This window comes from Hydra vulgaris, chromosome 05, assembly GCF_038396675.1.
Source record: "Hydra vulgaris chromosome 05, alternate assembly HydraT2T_AEP".
NCBI classification, from domain to species: Eukaryota; Metazoa; Cnidaria; class Hydrozoa; order Anthoathecata; family Hydridae; genus Hydra; species Hydra vulgaris.
In genome coordinates, this window is record NC_088924.1 from 37107563 (window position 1) to 37117094 (window position 9532).

General features: G+C 27.6%; 1 protein-coding gene across 4 annotated transcripts in view; it reads left to right on the forward strand.

Annotated features, from left to right (window-relative positions):
• Positions 1-9532, forward strand: part of LOC136080829 (mucin-2-like) — a 93594-nt gene that overhangs the window by 49648 nt on the left and 34414 nt on the right. The gene's annotated exons all lie outside the window — the stretch shown is intronic.

Consider the following 9532-nt stretch of genomic DNA (forward strand, 5'->3'; position numbering starts at 1 on the left):
TGTTAACAAGAAAAACATTAAAAACAAGTTGGCTTTCAAATGCGTTGAACTACAACGCATTTGATTTTTTCAACGCATCCGGATTTTTTCAAGTACCGAAATACCGGTAAGCATATTTTGAAACCCTATACAGACTCAGAATAGGCAGAGATATGCGCAATCTGATTCGCTGATTTTGAAAGAGAGGCTTTTGCGCGTATGTTTAAATCAAAACAAATGTCAAAGAGCGTATTGAATGATAAAAGTGAATTTGAGTAATTTCACAAAAAACCAAATAATATTAGCAAAAAAAGTTATGATTTTTCTATCCAATTTTGTGCAATATAGTACAAATACTTATACACACCCTCACAACTTAAAACATCCGTGATTTTCAGAATTTTTTCTTAAAAATAAAGATTTAAAAAATTTAGTTTGTTTTTATAATTCTAAGATATAAAAAAGACAACCATTGTAACAAACTATAAACCAGATGGTAAAGCTTGACTATGCTGTGATTCTCATACGATAGATTTTTAAAACAGTTTTAAAATTTACCTACTAATATCAATAGACTATTATTAACTTGGTATAATTTTTTTCAAATTAAGTTCCCATTTATCCAATCATTTAGCAAGAAAAGTGTTTTGAAAAAATAGCTTAATTTCTTTTTAGAACTTTACACTTATTACTCCCATATATAAATTATATACAACACTAAAAAAGTTTGAGAATATTGCTTATTGGTTGTTATAGCTATCCCAGATAATTTGCAACACTCTTAAATTAAAAGCAATTGTAAGCAAGAGCAAATTTAGATATCCTTTGGTAATGTATAGTAATAAAAGATCACAAAGCATTGTAGCATAATAAGCTATTAGAAAAAATCTATAACCTGATGTTTACAAGTGTGTTTTGATATAGTAAACTGATTACCAAAAGCAATAACTCTCAACTAACCACACCTTTATGAAAAACTAAGTGTAAAAAGGTAGAAACAAGAAAGATTGCAAACATGCAAGTTCATGTTGTTGTTCATTTGAATTTCAAAACTCAATACATGTTTGTTGGTATATAGCTTTTAACCTGAACAAAATACTCGTTATTTTATTCTATAATTAATATAAAATGTGTATCCTTTAATAGCAACTGATGGTAAATAATATTAAATAACTTTAATAAATTTTATATATTTATAATGCTGATAATTTATTTTACATTAAATCCTCCAGAAGAAAAAGAAAATATGTCAGCTCTAAAGAAATTAAAAAAAAAAACCTTAAATAAAATGTACTCCATATTTACAAATTTTATGAATAGTTTCATTATGTAATTTTTGGTATAACGAATAAAAACAAGTGTTATTTTTTTAAATTTCTGTGAATATCTCTTGTTTATTAATATAAAAACAGAGATGCGTCATGTTTTATTTTGATACAATATTAATAATTTTTTTGAAAACTTGCTTCTTCAAATTAAAAGCTAATTTTGATGAAGTTATTTTTATTACAAAAATTGCCATAAGTCACCTTTATTTGGTTAAAATTTTTGACTTTAATACTCAGTAAAGTTTTAATGTTCAGTGAAAAAACAAATTTTTTTGTTAAATTTTTAATTGTTATGTTTAATTGTTATGTTTTATTGTTAAATTGTTATGTTTTATTGTTAAATTGTTATGTTTTATTGTTAAATGTTGAATTTATATTGTTAAATTTTATATTTTAATTTTTAAATTGTTTAAATTTTAAATTGTTAAATTTTGTATTTTAAATTTTAAATTGTTAAAGTTATATTGTTAAATTGTTATGTTTTATTGTTAAATGTTTAATTGTTAAATGTTAATACTCAGTAAAGTTTTAATGTTCAGTGAAAAAACACTTTTTTTGTTAAATTTTCCTATAGATTATTATCCAATTTAGTATTCAAATTATTTCCATTAGATTAATATCCAATTTTCATCCTATATAATATATATAAAGAAAAATATTGATGTACGCCTTATCAGCCTTCTCAAAATTTAGGTTGGTTTATATGGAGCATGTAAGCTAGTTTGGAAAAACATCTGTAAAAATTTTCTTTTTCCATAATTTTAAATGTTAAATCGTTTATAATTAACAAGTTGGTATAAAGATGCAGTAACGAGCTTAGAACAACCTCTGGCTCAGCTTAAAATTTATACTTTGCATATTTTAAGTACTTTACCAGTAGTCTGGTGCAATTGCATATAAACTTTGTATCGAGCATGCTTTATAAAACACGGACATTATATTTGATGAGAAACACATTTAGAAATCTTGCACACATGCAAATTCAAGTGAAATATTTCAAGAGTTTATGCATACAAAACACATTTTATAATAGCAAAAATATTCATAGCATGACAACTTATTTTGTTCTTTTTTTTGATAGTTTTATTTTCTTTTTTTTATAACTCTTTTTTCATTAAAACGTTTGATTTCAACCACTTAGTTTAGTTTTTTAAATCTTTTTTTTTTTCACTTAATACAATACAAAAAATGCCACAATCATTTGCCATAATCCACATTTATTTATGCCATAATCCACTTTTATTTGGTTAACTTATTTGACTTCAGTACTTTTTCTTGCTTTAAATGTCAGTGTTTATATGTAACTGTACAAAAATTACTGTTCTGTAGACAAACATAGATATCACTTCTTTTGTTAAATTTTCAAATATTTTATAACTTAATGTAGCCTGCGAAAATTTTTTTAAATTTCAAAAAAAGTTTTTAATGGTTTAACACGATGTTTTATTAAAGTTACGTAATAAAAAAATATATCCGCCTCCTCCAAACTATGGTTGAAACAAAGCATGAAAACAAAATCTCCTCAGAGCTCATATATTGACATGGAACATGTAAGTTAGTTTTGCAATTAGTACAAATTTTCTTTTTTTAAAAACTCTAATTTTCAACTCTTTATAATAAACATGTAAATCAGTTTATAAATAAAGTTCTTCACCAGTAGTCACGTAAAACTGCATATGAACTTTGTATGCAAAAGTGCTTCACTATTAGTCTCGTACAACATACTTATATAAACTATGTAGTTGAGAATGCTTTAAGGCCAAGAGCATATTTTAAGAGAAACATATTTGTAGATTTTTTCAAATTTACTTCAACACATTTTTTTTTTCGTTTCTTAAAACTAACAATAGATAAAATCTTCATCGCCAAGATAAACTTTATTGAAATTTTTATGAGTGAAAATTCTCTTGTACAAATAGATTTTGATACATTTTAAATACTCTGAAGAGTGCTAAAATAAAATAAATTTCCTGTGTTGATAGTGACACATGACTTGTATTGATAAACTTAGTATATCATTACTTTGAAATTTATTTCAAAAATCTGTTTGTTTTGATTTTAATTATATTTTTCAACAAAATCGCAATTGCCTCTCTTTCAAAATCAGCGAATCAGATCGCTCATTTTTCTGCCTATTCTGAGCCTGTATAGGGTTTCAAAATATGCTACCGGTAATGGTTTGACTCAATACCAGTATTTAACATAAATGAAGAGGGCTAGTAACATAGCGGATGCGATCTCTCTCTTTACGTGAAACACTAAAGTAAATGAAATATTTAAATCTTTCGCTATAAACAACGCTCGTTCATCTTGTAATGAGAGTATAAAGTTGTTTAATTGATTTTTTATAAGAAAAATTATTGTTAAAAATATTTAGTTAAAGATGAAACTTGTTTAATTTAAAAGTAAATTTTTGTCTTCCTTTTATTAACAAAGCACTGATTTAATTTTATAATGTCATTATGTCACTCGCTTCAATGTAGAACATTAAAGCGAGTGGGTAGTAGTAACAATATTGAAAACAGCAAAACTGAACTAATTCGAAAATGAAATTTCCGGAATAATATCGAAATAGAGAATAAAATCGAAATTGTAAAAAAAGAAATAGTATCAAAAATCCTAAAAGCAGTAAAATATCGAAATTAGAAGAAAATGATTAACATCAAAGTAATTAAAAATTGAATAATGTCAAAAATTAAAAAATGATTATGATTCAATTATTTTTAATTGATAGACTGTCTGCCCAAACCAAACAGTGAGTCAATGTAGCAGCACTCCTTGCATGTTCTACCAATTTGTCAGTCGATGTAGCAGCACACCCTGTATGTTCTACCTATTTGTAAGTCGATGTTGTAACACTCCTCACATGTTCTAACTCTTTGCTAGTTTTTCGATACCATTCCTAAATCCAAATTCCGATATTATTCCGTATAGGCACTTTTAAAATTATTACTTCAAAATGGATTTTGATTTTTTTTTTTCGAATTAATTCCTTAAAATTAATTTTCGATATAATTCCCAAAAAAACATTCGATCAAAAAAATTTCGATACTATTCCGTTTTTAAACCAATTGTTTTTCGATACTATACTGCTTTCCCAAACTAGTGAGTTTTGCACTTTCGTAAAGAATGAAAGTTTGAAGTTGTTACAGCTGATTTCTATAATGGAATGTTTACTAATTTAACCAAACGCGCGTTGAAACGAAAACGCAGTGTGAATAGAATATAAAGCTAATGCAAACGCAATGTGAAAAGAAAATTACTAAAAGAAAATTAAAACTTGAGAATATTTCGCGACAATTAGTTGCCTGCAGTTTTTCTAAATTGACCGCCATTTTCGGACTTTAAGTGCATTTGTCACATCAGCAGAACTCAGAACATCGCTTGAAGCTTGTGGGTTTGTTGTTCCAAAATTGGCGATGACAAATCGCAATATGGTACACAAATACGCAAACACAATCAAGGAAACTGTAATATCTAAGTTCAATAACCTTCAATTGCAAGGGATGTGATTCAGTTTGACAATTGACAAATGGACAATTGACGTCAATTAAAAATTGCAGGTATTTAAATGTAAACATTCACAACGAGGACAAATTTTGGAGCCTTGGATTAGCTAGATTTGTTGGTTCACTTTCTGCTAAAAAATGCATTGATTTAGTTAAAACAGTGTTGACGCAGTTTATGCTGAACTACGATGAAGACATTACTATTGATGGAGCTTCCGTAATGCAGAAAGTCAGATGTTTAAGTAATTTTGATCAACAGATTTTATTGACAACACTGTAAACTTGTCATTGAATGAAAACCTTGACTTTGTAATTTTGAAATATAAGAAATGTAACAACAAGGGAAGATTGAATGTTTCGAACAATCAAAAATTATATGTAATGAGATGGCAGTTTTCGAAGAAGAAGCAAATTGTGGCATATATTTGGAAAATTGTTGCGAATACTTAAAAACTGTGATCAAAGTTGTCACAAAATTACGATCATTTCTTGAGGATGAAACTTTGAACGCCCTATGTTTCTTATACGCTCATAGTTAAGACTCGCTTGCATATATAAAAAATGATGTACAAACAAAGTTGGTTGGGATGAACCTATTATGAATAAGTACGTTATTGAATTTAAGCAGGAATTAGTAGATAAAGTCTTAAAATGCAATCTGGAAGTAGGTTGGGGTGAACTTATTATCATCAAGTACATTTTTGAATTAATGCAGGAAGTTGTAGATAAAGTCGTAAAATGTAATCTGGCAGAAGTGTATGGAATGCTAAACCAACTGCCTTTCTAACTGTATGGTGTGATGCGAGTTCGCTCGCAAAAGGAGTTGCAGGCTTGGACAGGAATGGTGTGCGATTGAGCGCTATTCCTGACCACGCAAGTGGTTTTTTTTTTGAAATTTTGACCATGACTGTTTAATGTTTTAAAAGGAATTTTAGAAATGCGATAAAAAAAGAAACACTAAGCTAAACTTAAACTAGGAAGAAATTAAAAAAAAAAAAATGTAAAAAGAGAACAATTCCTTACAAGAAAGAAAATATACAAGCACTAAAATAAAACTCAAAAAACTCAAACTCTAAGCGAAAATTGCTGATTGTTATATTTTTAATTGCATTTGAAATAAATTACTGTAAAACTTATCTTTTGAAACCTTGTAAAGTTTTGCAAAACGCTTACAAATTTCTATTGATTATTGTTTAATGAATGAACAAACTTTATTTAAATTATTAAAAAGTGTTTTTTATATTATTTTTAAATTGTATAAACATCTATTTTTTCTAAAAAGCTGCAAAAAAAAATTGTTTCAAAAAATAACGTAGTCTTTTTAAAGTAGTAATTTTTATTCATTTGAATAAAAATTCCTGCTTAAGCCTGGAGTTGTGATAATGCAAGGTGATCAAAAAATAGAAGGTGCTACATGGCTCTGACCAAAGTCTGATGTGCCAACGTAGTGGATAAAAAATAATGTTGCACCGCAAGATTGTAATACCATTTATAAGTGTGCTAATCAGCAGACTCAAAGAATGTATTCACAATAGCACACATGGGAATTTCCAAGAGTATGGAGTTGTGTAAACAAGTTTGTATCCGCGTTAACAGAGACAACAAAGTAAAACAGGTTGTCACTGTATGTGATGAATGTAATTCAATTGATCCTAATGTGATAAAGAGTTAACGGAAGTTTTTCTGTTAATTATGGGAAAAAAAATCCTGCGATGTTATTTATGTTGATTTATTGCTATACTTCGCCTGTATTGATTGTGGACCAAGCAGATACATGCTATATACACCATTAAGCGAGAGAAATGCAGCAATGGTTGTTTAATTGTTAGAAGCAATATGGTCATCACCAGAACCTCTTTCTGAAGTTTTCTTAGATAATTCCAATTCATTTCATATTATGCAAATCATGAAATTGAAATGGGAAACAAAACTTATCTATCGAGATGTTAAAAACCGCCTGAAACGAACTTAAAACACGTCGACAATAACGATCCAAATTTTAAAATAAATCTTCTAGATTATGGCAAAGTTGACAACAGTATGGGTAGCATTGATCTAAGCTATCCAATAAATAGTGCGCAAAAGTTACAGCCTGTTTGATTCACTTGCTATGGGAGAAGAGCACAATATGCTCTTGTTGAGCTGGGGGAGATGTTGTGATTTTGATTTGCATAATTAATTAGCCATGCTAACTATCAACAAAGTCACACGTTGTATCTTTATATTAACATAACGTTTTGTATTATAATCATTAACTAATGACAAGAGTCACAAGTTTTTCTTTTAATAATATATATAGCAAATATTTTTTATAACAAGACAAGATTGTTAATAAGTAAAAAAAAAAACATTAAAAACAATTCGGTTCAACAGCGGACCGGTGGCGGCAAAACGCTAAATTTTCAACGGCGGTCCGTTCGCAGCAAGCTAATGTTGGAGCGACAGCGTTTCGATATAGGACCTTCTGTAATTCGCGCTTCAATTTTGAGGCATGAACCTTTCTAATATTATTTTTGTACTTTTCTTTGAATTTAGACACTTATCTTTAGCGAAATTTTTATTATTTTTATTACATGACCTCATCCAAAACAATGCATAGACGACACATATTAAACTTTTTCGAATTTATTGAATATCATTACTACCTCAAACACTTATGGTAAATCAATTACCCTAAGCCTTGGCGTTTTAACCTAATACCCGGTTAATAAATATGAATAGAGAACAATCTAAAATAATAATAAAAATTATTCAAGATTGAGATATACAAGTACAATTTACATATTACAAACATAATAAAATTATCATCTAAAACATGTATAATCTCGATAAATTAATGTTTAAATTGCGTTTGGCGACTCTATTTTTAAAATCTTTTCAATATAAAAAGAAACATGTCACACTTCATTCGGATACTACATACAGTAGAAAAACAATAACGTTAAACGAAATTCGCTTCACGTAGCGGTCTGCAGACTTTTAATGTAGCCTTGAAAGAAGACACTTATATATTAATCGAAATATAGAAATCAACCAGTTAAGAGATACTAGAATAAACATAATAAACTAACCTTTTTAGTTTTTAAAGACATTTTGAAGGGCTTATATCAAATAGCAAGTTGATAGCAAGTAACTCTACGGCATAAGTGTATCTATATTCAACAAAATGTAAATAAAACCAATATAATGTTAACGTCAATACCTAGTTTAAAAAAAACAAAAGCATAGTTAATTAAAAAGCTGTGGAAATATCTTTAAAAAAACAATATAAAAGTAAAGTAATACACATATTATCTGACACCTGCATTTTTTAAAGTAAAACACCAGACCGTCATCTCTAACTAACTGTAATATCAAACATGCTATTTTTTCAAAAATGAAACTGTTATTCCACATAATAAGACACTCAAAATGACGGTTTAATTTACCTTAAAAAAAAAGTTAAATTAGGATGGCTTAAATTACCTTAAAAAAAGACTACCTGGCATACTGATCTCAATTTTCCAATATGGTTGAGGATTTTAAATAAGATCAAGTTTCTTTTTTCAATGTAAAACTAAACCTATTTTCAAAATAAAATCTGCTATCATATAATGAAAAGTTACTTTAGTACCTGGTTGCAATCCAAACAGTTTTTTAGCCATGGTGAACATAATCCTTGAAGTGGCACAAGCGTAAATATGTGCGCATCAGAATTAGAAAAAAATCCAAACCTGAAAAAAGATAATAGTAATCAGAAACATAATATTAAATCACAAGCATATTTTCACACACTGAGTTTTTATGAGGTTTACAAAAATAGTTTATAAAAGAAAAAAAGGCCAGCTGGTAGCTGAATTTCCTTAGATTTCCTCTTATCTGCTTTAGAAGTTGAGCACCAAACTATTTCTTACTTTTTCAAAAATTTAAGCAAATTTTAATTGGTTGATATGATCAAACAGTAGACTAACTTTCCAGAACTTGAATTATGCTGTATTTTTTAATCATTACTACAAACACAAAACTGATTCATACATACAAAAATACATACATAAAACTGCTACAGACCTTGTAAAAAAGAAAAATGAATGTAAAAGAAGAATTATGGTTTCTTAAACAGGTATCAATGACTATTACAAAACTTTAGATTAAAGCGCAGCTTCTTGAGACAACAACAACAAACTCAACAAAAAAGCTTCATCAGAATGTTGAATATATGATGAATGTGTTTCAAAACACTGAAACACATTATTCATCATATATTCAACACTCTGATCAATAACCTAATATTTATTAAACTAAATACTTTTACACAAAAAGTTGCAGAAAAAAAAGATTTTCTTTGAATGATTATTTTGTCTGTATTTTTTAAAACTTTAAAAATTATTATACTACAAAAAATTAGATATTTCAATGTTTATAGCTTTTTGTTTTTTTGTCACTTGTATAGTTAAAAACTAGTCATTGGAGTGACACCTCAATAAAATAAACAAATAAAGCAAAAAAAAAAAACAAGCAACAAAAACTATTAATATAAATAGTACCAAAAAAATATTAATAATAAAAAGAACAATAACAATTAAAAAAGCTAATAACACTAAAAAAGGAAAAAATGAATGAGGTGACATGAGAGATAATAAATGAATGAGAACACAACGTTAAACAATCGTATATATTTGTATACATTTTTTGTATGTAGTTTTACTACATGTAAAAATAAATACATCGTATATATTT